Below are 17,155 nucleotides of genomic sequence, written 5' to 3'. Positions count from 1 at the left end.
ACACTATCTGTATTTATTACTAATATAGCCCACCTTTTCTTCTTGTATTTTGCTCGAATTCTATGGAAGTGAGCTACTTTTGCTATATTTTTCAATAGTATTTGATTGATATTATGCTCCTCGCTTATTACTGGCACAATGCACCGTATGTTAGTTTTTAGAGATTTTAGAGCTATTTTAAGGTAGATACTGTGTGGAGCTCAAGCTGGGAAACCTTCATAACGACATATGACAAGTCAAATGACACGGAAAATCTTTACGCAATGATACAGATTTTGTACTATTTGTACACTTTCCTGGCCATTGTCTTCATGATATTAAAGTTGGCACTCATTCAGCTCTCCCTGCCCTGGATTCCAGCATGAAGATAAACGTTTCAACACTGCGACCCAGTAAGGTTTTCAGAGCATGACGCAGTCCCTGGATTTCAGAACCATTTCATTTAAAGGTTTTGGAGGACATAGAGGAGTGGAAACAGATCTCTTACATGGTTTTCAAGGTCTGTGTTCGGTCCACAAAAACCAAGATTTAGTGATTAGTCATGATATTTATTATAGTATTTTTTAATACTTGTTCCTGAACTCTTCACACACTCTGAATTGTTAGCATGAATCTTGTTTAAACAGTTCATCTCATCTCCAAAACCACCAACACACTTTATCTCATATTCGTGTCTCAAAATAAACCCGTTCCACTGAGAGACTGGAAACAATCCTCACTCAGAACACAAATTTGATATACAGTGGAACCTCGGTATAAGAATGCCCTCACTTAAGAATTGAAATTTTGCAAGAAATTTGCATCGGCATACGAAGCATTTTCCGCCTACGAATGAGAACCGAACCGAACGAAGGCTAAGTTGCGCGTATGTCCAGGAGCCGGTCAAAACAAAAGCCACATGAAGCCAGCAAAGTTGTTTGGAAAGAGTCTATCCACGACACCAACATTGCCTTCAGCATGCGTTCAAAAGCTAGGTGATTTTTCGGGTGTTTTTTTGTTGACAGGTTGGTGGTGTGGGTGACCTGTTCCATTTTTAGCCCAAGCTTGGTGGCACGACTTCCTGTGAGGAGCCTTGACACGGGATGCTTGGCTTGGGCCAGTTCTTTGTAAGCAGCCATACAGTTTCCATACGCTTCGTATTGGGAATATTGGGAATACTTTTGGGCGGCTGGAATGGATTATCTGCATTTACATTATTTCTTATGAGTAAATTCGTTTCGCAATACACATTTTCACCGTCAGAATAAATTTAATTTGTATGCCGTGGTTCTACTGTATAAGCTGATATATAAAAACCATACAAACCCATCCCTCTTCCCATCCCAACCAACCATCTAGTAAAACTAGGATTTTCTACATCTGAAAATCTACAATATAATCATTAACCTCACCCCCGACTCGAACCTTTCTAACATTTCACAGCCTTCAGTATCAGACCTCTAGCTTCAGAGCTGAATATAGAGTCTAGTATGTTTCATTCTAGTTTTTTTATTTCATTTGCTATCATGCCCCAAGTCTCGAAACTCCGTCTGCGTCGAAACAGACGTCTGCGCAGAACAAACTGTCAATCATTTCCCACTGCTTTCACACAAAATCCATTCAATGATCTTATAAAATTCATGAATTCCATGAACATCCATCTTTTTGACTCTTTCAAAACCGTTATTTTTTATTTTTTTTTAATAATGAAGCCACTTTTTTTCCCGAACTCTTCATCACAAAAGAATTCATGGATTTTGGAAGATCATTGCTCTCTGAATGGATTTTTTGTGAAAGCAGTCCTGTTTCAGCGACTGTGTGAAGAGTTTCGAGAATGTGACTTCTGATCCTGATCTAGTGAAGGAGCATGAGGATGTTCACGCTGTTAAGGTAAATAATAAAAAAAAACAATTCTAACTCAAATAACCTGCATTTTTTAAAACTAAAGTTGGAAAAACTCTTCACACAGTCAGCGAAACAGGCGTCTATACAGAACAGAGAATCATTTATCATTGCTTTCACAACAAATCCATTCAACGACCAATGATCTTCCAAAATCCATGAACTCTTTCGTCATTCACGCTCCGTCACCTGCACTAGATATCCGCAACTCATTTCTCAAGTGCTTGAGCTTTAAAACGTTTAAAAACACATTTAAAATGGAACCAATCAGCAGACACCATAACGAAATAAAAATGTGAGGATATTTACAGCAATTTCAGCTGAAAGACACTCAGGTGTCCAGTTTTTAGAGAGAGAGAGAGAGAGAGAGAGAGAGAGAGAGAATATGATATATTTCTATTAAGATCTACACCGATCAGGCATAACATTATGAGCAGTGACAGGAAGTGAATAAGACTGATGATCTCCTCATCATGGCACCTGTTAGTGGGGGGGATATATTAGGCAGCAAGTCAACATTTTGTCCTCAAAGTTGATGTGTTAGAAGCAGGAAAAATGGACAAGCGTAAGGATTTGAGCGAGTTTGATGAAGGGCCAAATTGTGATGGCTAGACCACTGGATCAGAGCATCTCCAAAACTGCAGCTCTTGTGGGGTGTTCCCGGTCTGCAGTGGTCAGTATCTGTCAAAAGTGGTCCAAGGAAGGAACAGTGGTAAACCGACGACAGGGTCATGGGCGGTCAAGGCTCACTGATGCACGTGGAGAGTGAAGACTGGTCCGTGTGATCCGATCCAACAGACGAGCTACTGTTGTTCAAATTGCTGAAGAATTTAATGCTGGTTCTGATAGAAAGGTATCAGAATACACAGTGCATCAGGGTGCCAATGCTGACCCCTGTGCACCACCGAAAGCGCCAACAATGTGAGCATCAGAACTGGACCACAGAGCAATGAAAGAATGTGGCCTGGTCTGATGAATCATGTTTTCTTTTACATCACGTGGATGACCGGGTGCGTGTGGGTCACTTAGCTGGGGAACACATGGCACCAGGATGCACTATGGGAAGAAGGCAAGCCAGTGGAGGCAGTGTCATGCTTTGGTCAATGTTCTGCTGGGAATCCTTGGGTCCTGCCATCCATGTGGATGTTACTTTGACATGTACCACCTAAGCATTGTTGCAGACCATGTACACCCTTTCATGGAAACAGTATTCCCTGATGGCTCTGATCTCTTTCAGCAGGATAATGCGATGTGCCACAAAGCAGAAATGGTTCAGGAATGGTTTGATGACCACAACAACCAGTTTGAGGTGTTGACTCTGCCTCCAAATTCCCCAGATCTCAATCCAATCCAGCATCTGTGGGATGTGCTGGACAAACAAGTCCGATCCATAGAGGCCCCACCTTGCATCTTACAGGAGATCACCTTCAGGGATCTAGTGGAGTCCATGCCTCGACGGGTCAAGGCTGTTTTGGCAGCAAAAGGCGGACCAATACGATATCAGGCAGGTGGTCATAATGTAATGCTTGTTCAGTGTAGATTACACAGTCACAGTACATAGACTTTATAGAATATAATAAAATACTGATTCATATGAAAAATCATTCAAACTTCAAACAGCTCAAAAGTTGACCATTTCTGCCGTTAGTGTCTTTGAGCTCAGTGTCTCATGAGCATTGTCTGATTTTTGAGCATTTTGGTGGAACAAGTTTATTCTGAAACATGAATATTGGATGTGTTGGCGGTGTTTAGACAAGAATTATTTTAATAATGCAGACTGTATGAAGAAAAAAAGTGGCTTCAGTGTTGGAAAAAGAAGAAAATGGTTTTGAATGACAAAGATGGATGTTCATGGAGTTCATGAATTTTATAAGATCATTGAATGGATTTTGTGTGAAAGCAGTGGGAAATGATTGACAGTTTGTTCTGCGCAGACGTCTGTTTCGACGCAGACGGAGTTTCGAGACTTGGGGCATGATAGCAAATGAAATAAAAAAACTAGAATGAAACATACTAGACTCTATATTCAGCTCTGAAGCTAGAGGTCTGATACTGAAGGCTGTGAAATGTTAGAAAGGTTCGAGTCGGGGGTGAGGCTGGTGATTATACTTGAAATGTTCTCTTGTATTAAATCCTAGTTGTACCAGATGGTTGGATGGGATGATGGAGGGGTGGAGGTGGTGGTGGGTGGGTGGGTGATCTGCATGTTTTTATATCCAAATGTCCCAGGAAGCTATAAAGATTGGACGTGTCTGATCTTTTTGGGGACATTTGGCTGGTGCCCATGAATCAAACAATTTTTTTGAAAAACAAAAATGCAGCTTTTATTTAATAAAATCCAAAAAGATCAGAAATGCCTTTTTCTGGTTAGTGAGGGTAGGGGTAGATTTAGGTGCAGTGTGTGTGTGTGTGTGCGCGTGTGTGCGTGTGCGTGTGTGTGTGTGTGTGCGTGTGTGTGTGTGTGTGCGTGTGTGTGAGTGTAATACAGCCACAGAGGACCTCTCTGGCTTTCTAAAGCGTGCCACATTGACTTTCCTTTCACATCTCTCTCTCTCTCTCTCTCTCTCTCTCTCTCTCTCTCACACACACATACACACACAGTTCAATTTTGTACAAGATCCCTTCCTATTAGCGAAACCTACATCAGCTTAATTAGGAATCTGAAACATGCGAGATCGAGTTCAAACACTTTCCCGTTTCAGCTGATTATTAATCTCTGTGGGACGAGAGGAAAGTTTCATTTTGTCAATTTGGTTGAACAGTGTCCAGCAGCAGGCTCTGTGTGTGTGTGTGTGTGTGTGTGTGTATGTGTGTGTGTGGTAGTACATACCGAGCAGCAAGTCACATTATGCTCAGTTTGGGAGATCTTCAGCTCGGTGCTTATTAACTTCATCTCGTCTCGTCCAGATTATCTTGGAAGCTTCGAAGACTCATAAAAAGCAGCGATCGACGGCGTTCAGTTATACAGGATGAAACAAGCAATTTGTGTGTGTGTGTGTGTGTGTGTGAGAGAGAGAGAGAGAGAGAGAGAGGGAGAGAGAGAGAGAGAGAGATGAGTTTAATGAAAATATTAAACATCAATAAGAGAACAAAATGGCTTTTTGCTTATTTTTGTTCCTCTTCACATGATGTACATATTGGATTATTCCTCATTTATCAAGCCAGTGACTTCTCTATTTGTGTTTTTAATGGATTTTGGATGCAGGTTACAGGCTGAGTACGTAAGCGAACATAATCATAATATAACCGTAACAAGCAAAAACAAAAGAAACTCTCAAAAGTGCTGAGTCTTAAAACTCTTAATAAGAGGGAATGACAGTCTGTAGCTGCTTTAGAGTAAATGTGAGTAGAGAAACTTGTTTCATGGACATTAAATATAACATTAAATGCATATCAGGTTAATAAAGGAAGAGTAATACGTGCTATAAATAAATGTAAATATGAAATAAGATCTCCTCCTTTTTACCTTACCTTCATTACGTAAAAGTTTGAAAACTTTTCTTTGCTCAATAGCAAGAACAATCTCTTCTTAGTTATTAGGCTCATTATACTTTTTATCCGTTTATAGTTACATTTAATGTCCAGGAAATCGTTTCCTCATCTCATCTGATCTGTCCTGAAGTTAATACAATGACAACAACAACAACAAAAAAAAACATTGTTTGTCATCTTAGCCAAAAATGAAAACTTATTCCTCCATCCTGAAGACTTTCCTACTGAGGAAAATGTACTGAAACTGAGCTTAACCCCCGAGTTCTGGTTGTTCTACACCCTGACTTTTAACCCAGAGGAAGAGGAAGGTTTCAGAGGTGTAATGTAGGAGCAGGGTTATGAAGCAGGTCCTTTCCCCCTGGGTTCTGACTCAGAGTCAGCAGTGTTAACTCCACATGGCGGTGCTGAACGTGTTCAGGGTGAAACCATGCTCTGTTAGAATGTTACGGCTAGTCGCTTAGCAACAGAAACCCAATCAGAAACTGAGCAGCGCCTCTGTGCCTCATATGAGGTGAAAACCAGGAGGTAGAGATGCTTAACAAAAACGCCTCGGTAGATAGAGTCAGGAGGCAAAATGCCTGAAATCATGGAAGTGCGCTGAAACATTAGAGGAAATCGAGGATATCGAGGAACGAGCGTCTGGTCGACTAGACGACAAACTTAGAGAGAGCAAAAAAAGATGAGGAAGGATTTTAACCCCAGCATCTGGTTCAGAGTTTATAATCACACAGCGGAAATATTTCACAGCCTTCCAGTAGCCTTGGTTTCTGCTGCGCATTCAAGATAGAAAAAGAAGAAGTAGAAGGCTTTATTTGTCACATATTTCCAGTAAAGCAAAGTGAAATTCTTTTATTTGGGTGTCCCAGATGGTTAAGATGTTGGGGTCAGAGCACAGAGTCAGCTATGATGCATCATAGAGACAGAAACACAATAACAAATCCAGAAACACAATAACAAATCCAGAAACACAATAACAAATCCAGAAACACAATAACAAATCCGGAAACACAATAACAAATCCAGAAACGCAATAACAAATCCAGAAACACAATAACAAATCCAGAAACACAATAACAAATCCAGAAACACAATAACAAATCCAGAAACACAATAACAAATCCAGAAACACAATAACAAATCCGGAAACACAATAACAAATCCGGAAACACAATAACAAATCCAGAAACACAATAACAAATCCAGAAACACAATAACAAATCCAGAAACGCAATAACTAATCCAGAAACACAATAACAAATCCGGAAACACAATAACAAATCCGGAAACGCAATAACTAATCCAGAAACACAATAACAAATCCAGAAACACAATAACTAATCCAGAAACACAATAACAAATCCGGAAACGCAATAACTAATCCAGAAACACAATAACAAATCCAGAAACGCAATAACAAATCCAGAAACACAATAACAAATCCAGAAACACAATAACAAATCCAGAAACGCAATAACAAATCCAGAAACACAATAACAAATCCAGAAACACAATAACAAATCCAGAAACACAATAACAAATCCGGAAACACAATAACAAATCCAGAAACGCAATAACAAATCCAGAAACGCAATAACAAATCCAGAAACACAATAACAAATCCAGAAACACAATAACAAATCCGGAAACACAATAACAAATCCAGAAACACAATAACAAATCCAGAAACACAATAACAAATCCGGAAACGCAATAACTAATCCAGAAACACAATAACAAATCCAGAAACACAATAACAAATCCGGAAACGCAATAACTAATCCAGAAACACAATAACAAATCCAGAAACACAATAACAAATCCAGAAACACAATAACAAATCCGGAAACGCAATAACTAATCCGGAAACACAATAACAAATCCGGAAACGCAATAACTAATCCAGAAACACAATAACAAATCCGGAAACACAATAACAAATCCGGAAACACAATAACAAATCCAGAAACGCAATAACAAATCCAGAAACACAATAACAAATCCAGAAACACAATAACAAATCCGGAAACGCAATAACTAATCCAGAAACACAATAACAAATCCAGAAACACAATAACAAATCCGGAAACACAATAACAAATCCAGAAACGCAATAACAAATCCAGAAACACAATAACAAATCCAGAAACACAATAACAAATCCAGAAACACAATAACAAATCCGGAAACACAATAACAAATCCAGAAACGCAATAACAAATCCAGAAACACAATAACAAATCCAGAAACACAATAACAAATCCAGAAACACAATAACAAATCCGGAAACACAATAACAAATCCAGAAACACAATAACAAATCCAGAAACACAATAACAAATCCGGAAACGCAATAACTAATCCAGAAACACAATAACAAATCCAGAAACACAATAACAAATCCGGAAACGCAATAACTAATCCAGAAACACAATAACAAATCCAGAAACACAATAACTAATCCAGAAACACAATAACAAATCCGGAAATGCAATAACTAATCCAGAAACACAATAACAAATCCGGAAACGCAATAACTAATCCAGAAACACAATAACAAATCCAGAAACACAATAACAAATCCGGAAACACAATAACAAATCCAGAAACGCAATAACAAATCCAGAAACACAATAACAAATCCAGAAACACAATAACAAATCCGGAAATGCAATAACTAATCCAGAAACACAATAACAAATCCAGAAACACAATAACAAATCCGGAAACGCAATAACTAATCCAGAAACACAATAACAAATCCAGAAACACAATAACTAATCCAGAAACACAATAACAAATCCGGAAACGCAATAACTAATCCAGAAACACAATAACAAATCCGGAAACGCAATAACTAATCCAGAAACACAATAACAAATCCGGAAACGCAATAACTAATCCAGAAACACAATAACAAATCCGGAAACGCAATAACTAATCCAGAAACACAATAACAAATCCGGAAACGCAATAACTAATCCAGAAACACAATAACAAATCCAGAAACACAATAACTAATCCAGAAACACAATAACAAATCCGGAAACGCAATAACTAATCCAGAAACACAATAACAAATCCGGAAACGCAATAACTAATCCAGAAACACAATAACAAATCCGGAAACGCAATAACTAATCCAGAAACACAATAACAAATCCGGAAACGCAATAACTAATCCAGAAACACAATAACAAATCCGGAAACGCAATAACTAATCCAGAAACACAATAACAAATCCGGAAACGCAATAACAAATCCAGAAACACAATAACAAATCCAGAAACACAATAACAAATCCAGAAACGCAATAACAAATCCAGAAACACAATAACAAATCCGGAAACACAATAACAAATCCAGAAACACAATACCAAATCCAGAAACACAATACCAAATCCAGAAACACAATAACAAATCCAGAAACACAATAACAAATCCAGAAACACAATAACAAATCCGGAAACGCAATAACTAATCCAGAAACACAATAACAAATCCGGAAACGCAATAACTAATCCAGAAACACAATAACAAATCCAGAAACACAATAACAAATCCGGAAACACAATAACAAATCCAGAAACACAATAACAAATCCAGAAACACAATAACAAATCCAGAAACACAATAACAAATCCAGAAACACAATAACAAATCCGGAAACACAATAACAAATCCGGAAACACAATAACAAATCCAGAAACACAATAACAAATCCGGAAACACAATAACAAATCCGGAAACACAATAACAAATCCAGAAACACAATAACAAATCCAGAAACACAATAACAAATCCAGAAACACAATAACTAATCCAGAAACACAATAACTAATCCAGAAACACAATAACAAATCCAGAAACACAATAACAAATCCGGAAACACAATAACAAATCCGGAAACACAATAACAAATCCAGAAACACAATAACAAATCCGGAAACACAATAACAAATCCGGAAACACAATAACAAATCCAGAAACACAATAACAAATCCAGAAACACAATAACAAATCCGGAAACGCAATAACTAATCCAGAAACACAATAACAAATCCAGAAACACAATAACAAATCCGGAAACGCAATAACTAATCCAGAAACACAATAACAAATCCAGAAACACAATAACAAATCCAGAAACGCAATAACAAATCCAGAAACGCAATACCAAATCCGGAAACGCAATAACAAATCCAGAAACACAATACCAAATCCAGAAACACAATAACAAATCCAGAAACACAATAACAAATCCAGAAACACAATAACAAATCCAGAAACACAATAACTAATCCAGAAACACAATAACTAATCCAGAAACACAATAACTAATCCAGAAACACAATAACAAATCCGGAAATGCAATAACTAATCCAGAAACACAATAACAAATCCGGAAACGCAATAACTAATCCAGAAACACAATAACAAATCCGGAAACGCAATAACAAATCCAGAAACACAATAACAAATCCAGAAACACAATAACTAATCCAGAAACACAATAACAAATCCAGAAACACAATAACAAATCCGGAAACACAATAACAAATCCAGAAACACAATAACAAATCCAGAAACACAATAACAAATCCAGAAACACAATAACAAATCCGGAAACACAATAACAAATCCAGAAACACAATAACAAATCCAGAAACACAATAACAAATCCGGAAACACAATAACAAATCCAGAAACACAATTTATTTTTTTATTTATTATTTTTTGCACTATTTTAGGAAATAATGTCACAGAAAATGAAACACCTTCTGGCCAATCAGAATCAAGAATTCACAGAGTATTGTATAACATGATTTATAGCATGGAAAAGTTTTGCTTGGTAACTATGATTTGTGTAAGAGAGAGAGAGGGAGAGAGAGAGAGAGAGAGAGAGAGAGAGAGAGAGAGAGAGAACGTGTGTAAGGAATAAGGAAAAGTGCTTTGTGCAAACAGGACACCTACTCACATAACCTCTGTCTCCCAACACAACATCTGTACTGTACTGTTTGCTTCAACCTTTTAAACACTGACCTGTGTCTAAACTCGCTCTATTTTTATTTTTTAATTTTTTTTTTTTTACGTTTTTGCACACAAGCCATCCCACCATCTACACACACACACACACACACACCTTTACACTGTCAGACACACTTCACCAGCTCTCTCTTCTCTAACCTCAAGAATAGTTTCCTGTGTAAAACTGCTGAATGCAGCAAACATGACCAGGGAGCTTCCTAATGACCTCAACAACCTGAAGATCTAATCTCACCCTCCAGCTGGATCAATCTGCCCCCGTACGACACGCTGGGTGGAAACAGATCAAGAGAATATCAGACATGTACAGGAAAAGCACTATTCAAACTATTATTTGAATCCTTTTATGCAGAAATTATTTATACACATAGTCAGATTCTGTAGATATTCTCTCTATCTATTTTTACTTAAAACTGCATGATATATCAATTGTGTTTACATATTAAATATTAAAAAGTAAAAGAGATGTCCAGGAATCAAAAGGAATGCTTGAAATGCTTATTATTATTATTATTATTATTATTATTATTATTATTATTATTATTATTAATAATAATAATAATAATAATAATAATAATAACAATAATGATGATGATGCAATCTTCCAAGGTCTAAATATTCAGGTCTAAATTTGTGTATTTTATAAGTCAATAGACAATTTATTTTATTTATTTATTCATTTTTTCAGAAAATACGAAAGCATAGAAAATGTACATAGTTTTAGACTGTTTCATGATGCCAAGTGAAAAAAATCTAAATCTAAGACTATTAATTTTTACTGGAATTTGACGGAAAATATTTATTTTCAGATGTTTTAAAAAAATCTTTTTTAAAGTATTCAGATTTTTTAAATATATTTATTTATTTCTACTATATATATATATATATATACACTATATTGCCAAAAGTATTCGCTCACCTGCCTTGACTCTCATATGAACTTAAGTGACATCCCATTCCTAATCCATAGGGTTCAATATGACGTCGGTCCACCCTTTTGCAGCTATAACAGCTTCAACTCTTCTGGGAAGGCTGTCCACAAGGTTTAGGAGTGTGTTTATGGGAATTTTTGACCATTTTTCCAGAAGTGCATTTGTGAGGTCACACACTGATGTTGGACGAGAAGGCCTGGCTCTCAGTCTCCGCTCTAATTCATCCCAAAGGTGTTCTATCAGGTTGAGGTCAGGACTTGTATGCAGGCCAGTCAAGTTCCTCCACACCAGACTCTGTCATCCATGTCTTTATGGACCTTGCTTTGTGCACTGGTGCACAGTCATGTTGGAGGAAGGGGCCAGCTCCAAACTGTTCCCACAAAGTTGGGAGCATGGAATTGTCCAAAATGTCTTGGTATGCTGAAGCATTCAGAGTTCCTTTCACTGGAACTAAGGGGCCAAGCCCAGCTCCTGAAAAACAACCCCACACCATAATCCCCCCTCCACCAAACTTTACACTTGGCACAATGTAGTCAGACAAGTACCGTTCTCCTGGCAACCGCCAAACCCAGACTCATCCATCAGATTGCCAGATGGAGAAGCGTGATTCGTCACTCCAGAGAACGCGTCTCCACTGCTCTAGAGTCCAGTGGCGGCGTGCTTTACACCACTGCATCCGACGCTTTGCATTGCACTTGGTGATGTATGGCTTGGATGCAGCTGCTCGGCCATGGAAACCCATTCCATGAAGCTCTCTGCGCACTGTTCTTGAGCTAATCTGAAGGCCACATGAAGTTTGGAGGTCTGTAGCGATTGACTCTGCAGAAAGTTGGCGACCTCTTCGCACTATGTGCCTCAGCATCCGCTGACCCCGCTCCGTCAGTTTACGTGGCCTACCACTTCGTGGCTGAGTTGCTGTCGTTCCCAAACACTTCCACGTTCTTATAATACAGCTGACAGTTGACTGTGGAATATTTAGGAGCGAGGAAATTTCACGACTGGATTTGTTGCACAGGTGGCATCCTATCACAGTTCCACGCTGGAATTCACTGAGCTCCTGAGAGCGACCCATTCTTTCACAAATGTTTGTAAAAACAGTCTGCATGCCTAGGTGCTTGACTTTATACACCTGTGGCCATGGAAGTGATTGGAACACCTGATTCTGATTATTTGGATGGGTGAGCGAATACTTTTGGCAATATAGTGTATATATATATATATATATATATATATATATATATATATATATATATATGTATTTATATATATATATATATATATATATATATATATATATATATATATATATAAGACTTTAAGTGGAATCTGACGGAAAATATTCATTTTCAGATGTTTTAAAAATGTTTTTTTTTTTTTTTTACAATATATAGCCTTTTTATTTATTTATTTTTTTAAATAATTTTTTATTTTATTTTACTACATCTAGAAATTTTTTGAAAACACTGAGAATGTCTAGAGTGCTCCATAAAAAATATAAAAAATATTTTTTGAAATTGATTGCCCATGAGTGTAGATATTATGCATGAAAGGGTTAATTATACATTATATTGTGCAATTTAATGGACATTCATGACAGTAACATCTTCATGACTAAACTTTTATAGAGTTACGGCTCAATTCCTGTAGAAATGTTACAGTTAAAAATTTTTTTTTTTTTAAATTATAGAACTGTTTTTATATAAAAGGTTCGTTGCTCTTCAAGGGTTACACATAGAACTGTATTTGGGAGGAAAGGTTTCTACTGGCTGAGTACAGAACCCTAGAACCCCAAGGAACCCTAAGGAGAGTGGGTCTGAAAGTAGAGTCTATGATTTCTCTGATTTGGATATAACAGTGGAAATTATAAGCCACTATTAAAAAATGATAATATTTTAGTATAAAACATTGATTGTTTAGTAGTCTAGTCCATTTGAAATATCTCTAATTCATCTAATCATGTATCTAAATCTCAAACCAAAACAGTTCTGGCTTTAATCATCATTTGGAGCAGACGTTTTGGGAGAAACGTCTTTGCTACGTCACATACCCTAAAAGGACACGTCTGATTGCTTGTTCTCTGAAAAGGTCGGCTCGGAAAAACTGGGTCAAATTTCAATTTGGACGGATTTTTAGTGAAATCCAAGTGGCGCAGAAGCCAAAGCGTTGCGACTCCACACTCAGGGAGTCTGTTTGACTGCTCAGATGATCTGAATGGATTGAATCCAAACCTCGATGATGTAAAAAAGAAGCAATCAGTAAAAAAATTGTGGACTCGGACCTGCTGTTTTCTTTCTGTATAAAGTTCTAGATCATCTATGGTTTGGATAATTAGTAGTGAAGGGTATCTGTATGGTAGTGAAGGGTATAAAAGTTAAAGAAGTGATTAGCTTTAAAATGGGGGAATGTGTTTGCATGTTCTCCCTGGGCTTGGGGGGTTTCCTCTGGGTTCTTGGGGTCCCTCCGGTCCGAAGACAAGTGTTGTAGGCTGATCTAAAATCTCTAAATTGTCCATAGTGTGTGAATGGGCGTGTGCGTGTGCCCTGTCTGGGGTGTCCCCTATCTTTGGGATAGACTCTACAGGATAATGGATACACAAAATGGATGGATGGATGGATGGATGGACAGCTTCAAAAAGTTTACGAACCTCTGCACTAGATACTTATTAGACACTTAAAGTTATACGTATCATGTTACAGTCTCCCAACAGAAACACGTTTATCAGGAGATCAACTCCCAGTGATGTTGCAGCTCTCCACAGCTTGGAGTCAGGAGAGATAAATTGGATGTGTTGGTGTTATGCTCTCGAGAGGGTTGAGAGAGTAGATAATGCTTTCCTCTCAGTGTGTTTTTCTGCAAGAGCAGCACTTTAAAAAGATGCAGAGGTTCACTTCATACGTCTTGGAGAAAGCATGTGTAAGTCTTCACCATCAAAACTATTCTGAAGTTTCTCAAAATGCGATCTTGCCTCTGTGTGAACTCGTTCTACATCATCCTCTACTGCTGTTGGTAGAATTCCGATTCTAAGTACCGAGGATGCATTTCAACCACTTGAGCTACCTCCACCCCAGTGGTCTCCACCTCTGTCCTGCCATTGGTCAGTTTCCTAGTGTGTGCACCTGTTTTAGCTCATGCCTTAATTACAAAAGAATAATTCTTACTAAATCACTTTACAAAGTCTTGCTAGCCTCCTGGTGGTCCAGCGGCAGGACCCCGTGCTCTCGTTGCCGCAGCCTGGGTTGGATTCCTGGGCAGGGCGCTAACCCAGCCACTGAAGAGTTAACTCTGATTCTCAGTACTGAGGGTGCAGGAAATGACCGAGATTGAGGATGGATTTCAGTGCGCTGAACTTGCCTGAAGTCCCAGAAGTCACTGCAGCACAGCGGAAGTTTTAGCATCTATTTAACACAGGGATTAGGGATTGATACCAATACATTTAAATATGAGTCTAATATTAATCGCAAACTTTTTGTACTACATTTCTTATGTTCTGTAAAGCTGCTTTGAGACATTGTCCGTTGTTAAAAGCGCTATACAAATAAAATTATTTTTTTAAAGCAATAAAGTAAACGTGCATCTAAAAAGACTGAGTTTGATATAGGATTCCGATTGAATTGTCAGATTTATCCCTCAGAAGTCTCTGAATTAATCTATGCTAGTAACTCATTAGCTTAGTAACATGAGGTCCCAGTTGCGAACAGTGAGCTTACTTTATTAAAACATGCTTAATCAGGTGAAACATATTACCCAGGGAGCACTGAAGAGGTGAATTTATTATCTGCTCAGTGATCCTGTCCCAATAATACCTCACAGGACTCACAGCAGATCCAACAGACTTTTATTTGTCACGTAGACAGTTCTATAGTTTGCAGTAAAATGACTCTGCCTAGACTTTGCATATAAATAAACAAAACTGAAGAACCTAGGTTTAAAAAAGGGATGAATTGAAATAATAAGCAGTAAGATGAGGTTATAGAACGGGATTGCAGGAGGTTACATCACGTTACATGGAGTAGCATGATGTGTTCCATGTAGTAAAGGTACAGAATTCAGTGCAATCATTGAAGAGTTGAGGTATTTAACGTGCAGGTGAGTTATGTGTAATTCCTATTAAAGAGCAGGTGAGTCCAAATTCTTTCTCAATCTCAATTCTTCATTCTTTCAAAGATGCTCTCTTTACACCCTCCTCGTCTGTTCTTCCAGGGTAGCCTTCACAAGAATGCAGCATTTTGAGATAAGTTAAATTAAGAAGCCTTTAATTTTTGTCACATATACATTATTGCACAGTGAAATTATTTCATCGCATATTCCATCCTTGGAGGGTTGGGGGTCAGAACGCAGGGTCAGCCATGATGCAGTGCCCCTGGAGCAGAGGGAAGAGGATTGGGGGCCTTGCTCAAGGGCCCAATGGTGGCAGCTTGGCAGTGCTGAGGCTTGAATCCCAATCTTCTAATCAACAATCCAGAGCCTTAACCACTTGAGCCACCACCACCACCTCAGTGGTCTCCACCTCTGTCCTGCCATTGGTCAGCTTCCAAGTGTGTGGACCTGTTTTTAGTTAATGCCTTAATTACAAATGAATAATTTTTTGCAAAATCTTCATAGCCTCCTGATGGTCCAGCAGCAGGATCCTGGGAATCGAACCACAGCCTGGTTCGATTCTCGGGCAAGGAGCTAACCCAGCCACTGAAGAGTTAACTCTCAGTGCCGGACCCAATCCCGTATAAAATGGGAGGGTCGCATCAGGAAGGGTATCAGGTGTAAAACCTGTGCTAAATTAAAACATGTGGACCAAATGATCCTCTGTGGCGACCCCGAACAGGGAGCAGCCAAAAGAGCAACAACAACAACAACTTACAAAGTCTTGCTAATTGTTTATGTGTGTTTTCCGAATCTGTTACCTGTGCTCTGATTTACAATATGTAGGTGTTTTTTATTTTTTATTTTACTGCATGTAGGAAGTTTGTAAACACTGAGAATGACAAAGAGTCTAGAGTGCTACACGATTTTACGGTAATGATCTCACGAATCCAAATTCTTTCTCAGTCTCAATTCTCCAATTCTTTTAAAGATGCTCTCTTCATGTCCTTCGTGTTTTTCCAGGATAGCCTTCACAGGAATGCGGCGAGATTTTTATTCTGGTTTCTGGTCTTGTCTCCGCCTCTGTCCTGTCATTGGTCAGTGTTGTTGTTGTTCTTTCGGCTGCTCCCCATTTGGGGTCGCCACAGCGGATCACTTGGTCCACATGTCAGTTTTTCTAGTGTGCTAAATACAAATAACTTATTTTTCTAAAATCAATTTTTAAAGTTTTGCTAATGTTTGTGTGTTTCCGAATCTGTTATTTCCAGTTTTCCGGTTTACGAATACGAAATTCTTTTCTTTGCTGTTGCTCAACCAGTGCTCTGATTTTTTTTTTTTTTTTTTATGAAAACAACTCTCAGTTTTAGCTTTACACACTCAGACTCTACTTTTACTTTTTTTAGCTAATCTGCATCCTGCACATACCAAATGCTAGGCTGTCATGCTAATACGTACATAAAGTATGCAGTACCACGAACATCCTTCGGTGAATTGATATTTATAGAGGAGGGAGTGAAATCAATACCATGCATACCCCTCTCATTTACTACTCTGTGCAAAGAAAATTCACGTTTCGTCTTCACACTGGATCCTGTAGTTTTCTTTCTAACCTGTACAATCCCGAAGGACTATTATCCAGCGTGCGAGCCAAATACTGTATAAAATATTCATTATCCAAACATTGCCAAGGGATTGGTTTTGAATGCACGAAAGGCTTTAACGCAGCAGTA

The sequence above is a fragment of the Hemibagrus wyckioides genome, linkage group LG09 (genome assembly GCF_019097595.1).
Source record: "Hemibagrus wyckioides isolate EC202008001 linkage group LG09, SWU_Hwy_1.0, whole genome shotgun sequence".
NCBI classification, from domain to species: Eukaryota; Metazoa; Chordata; class Actinopteri; order Siluriformes; family Bagridae; genus Hemibagrus; species Hemibagrus wyckioides.
The sequence above is the reverse complement of the archived record's forward strand: the minus strand, read 5'-3'. Positions refer to the sequence as shown.